The sequence below is a fragment of the Pteropus vampyrus genome, unplaced genomic scaffold (assembly GCF_000151845.1).
Source record: "Pteropus vampyrus isolate Shadow unplaced genomic scaffold, Pvam_2.0 Scaffold28, whole genome shotgun sequence".
Taxonomy (NCBI): Eukaryota; Metazoa; Chordata; class Mammalia; order Chiroptera; family Pteropodidae; genus Pteropus; species Pteropus vampyrus.
Window position 1 is genome coordinate 1781823 of NW_011888809.1, and position 2360 is coordinate 1784182.

Below are 2360 nucleotides of genomic sequence, written 5' to 3' on the forward strand. Positions count from 1 at the left end.
ACTTATCTGTCTACTCTTATGCCAGTATAATATCTTAATTAGTTTCAGATTATATTTTAATATCTGTCAAGGCAAATTTCCTCCTCTTTCTACTGCCCTGCTCTGTTATTCTTTTAACTACTTTGATTAGTTCTTCTCAGACAGTTCTTTCATATGAATTTTAGGATAATTCTGGTTTGTTCGTTTTTTTAAAGACTCAAACCTGTTAATATTGTAATTGGAATTTCATTAAAAGAGAAGTGCCTAAAAATTATTTAAGAAAAATAATGAAAGCAAAAATATTCTATTTTATGTTATTTAAGTAGATTGTGAGATACTAAGGACCAAGAACCCCATCTCTTTGTGTTATAGGAAGTGGTTATTAACACTACTATTTAAATGTGTATCTCTTTAAACACTTAGGACTAGTGTTTAAATAGCATACCAGAGCTAAAGGACTTCCAGGCCCCTTACTCCCATGAATAATTTAGAAAAAGGCTATATTTTTATAAGATATTGTGAGAGAAAACATTTGTGAAGTGTTTTCAAGCTACAAAGTTCTTTAAAAGTATAGTCTCTTAGTAGTAGTCACTTCAAAGAAGTTTCTTCCTTTAGTTCACAATGAGCTTATTAAATACTTTTCATAGTAACTGTCCTATTTCATTTAGATTGAAGTTCATCAGAAAAGAATTTGAGTGGAATAAACTCTGTTACCAGCACCTCAAGTAAATTATAAGTTTCATGAGTGCTTTTTTTAAATTGGCACTGAGCTAATTGCTGCAAAAGATATAAAGAAGTAAAATACTAGTATGTGCCCTCAAGTAATTTACTGTATAGTTGAAACAATAAGGTAAATATACACATGTGAAAAGGTAATTAATACAAAGCAGTGTATGACCGATGGCAAAGATACAGTCTGTGTATACATGATAGTATATATGAAAAGCGCTAGAGGAATTTGTATGTAGGCAAGATCTCTTACAAATCTCAGAGCTTGAGCTGGGCCTTAATAGGTAAGTAAGATTTGGAAAGAAGGGAGAAAAAAGCTTATTTCAAGTAGAAGGAAAAGTAATGATAAGTCAGGAAGCCAGGTCCTAGGAGTTTTGCAGAAATGGAGAGTTTATATGGAAGTGTTTAGACAGAGAAGGCAGTTTAGGGTCAGATTATGGAGTACCTTGAATAACAGACAACAGAATTTAGATTTTGAATTCTTGGCAGTGAGAAGCCACCAAAGATTTTTAAGTTGAAATAATGTTAGTGGTGTTCAGTATTGACTGAAGTAGGGAGGAAAAAGAGGCAGAAAGTTCTATAAAGAATTTTCTACTGTTGTCTAGGAGTAGATGATAACCTAAATCAAAGTGATGTCAGTGGGAATTGGAATGAAGACGATGATGGGAGAAACATTCAAGAGAAGATTTAGAAAGGCTCAGAATCCTTGGAAACCAGCACCGTGGCATCTGGCTGCAAGATTAGCCCATCTATCCTCAACAGCATTCTGGCCAGTTTCAGGGCCAAGTGCTTCCAAATGCTGGACCCTGAGGCCAGTTATCTGCACCTGGATGTAATGGGCAGGCATTTTGTTCCCAACATTACCTTTGGTTCCCTGTGGGAGAAAGCCTCCAAAAGCAGCAAGGCCAGGACCCTTTCTTTGATGTGTATATTTTGGTGTTGAGGCTGCAACAGTGGGTAAAGCCAATGGCCGTAGCAGGTGCCAATCAGTATACCTTTCATCTCCACGCTACTGAGAACCCAGGGGCTTTGATTAAAGACATTCAGGAGAATGGGATGAAGTTTGGCCTTGTCATCCAACCAGGAACTACGTTTCAGTCTTTGGCACCGTGGGCTCATCAGATAAATATGGCCTTGGTTATGGCGGTGGAACCTGGGCTTGGAGGGCAGAAACTCATGGAAGATATGATGCCAAATGTTCACTAGCTGAGGACCCAGTTCCCGTCTCTGGACATAGAGGTCGATGGTGGAGTAGATCCTGAAATCGTCCATAAATGCGCAGAGGCAGAAGTAGCATGATTGTGTCTCGTGGTGCCATTACAAGGAGTGAAGACCCTAGATCTATGGTCAACCTGTAAAGAAATATTTTCTGAGAAGCTGCTCAGAAATGCTCCCTTGATCGGTAAAAGCACAAGGAGTCCTATGTTTCAGCTCGTGAAATCTTTTTACTGGAAAACAAGAATACTGACTACCAAATCCTGTCGCAATTGAGGCTGTACCACTTTTCTAAGCAATTTGTCATTTCAATGACTAACATCTATTGTGCAGAATGTTCCAAGAGGTTAGAAATTGGTGTGTATTACTACTATTTTAATGATGGAATTTAAAGATTAGTGTGGTAAAATACCATTTCTACTGGGAGACTTGATTTT

At 37.5% G+C, this 2360-nt stretch overlaps 1 protein-coding gene and 1 pseudogene across 3 annotated transcripts in view; both read left to right on the forward strand.

Moving 5' to 3' along the window:
• LOC105289799 overlaps nucleotides 1–2114 on the forward strand; it is a 7287-nt pseudogene extending 5173 nt beyond the window's left edge.
• DNAJC27 (DnaJ heat shock protein family (Hsp40) member C27) overlaps nucleotides 1–2360 on the forward strand; it is a 33853-nt gene that overhangs the window by 7467 nt on the left and 24026 nt on the right. The gene's annotated exons all lie outside the window — the stretch shown is intronic.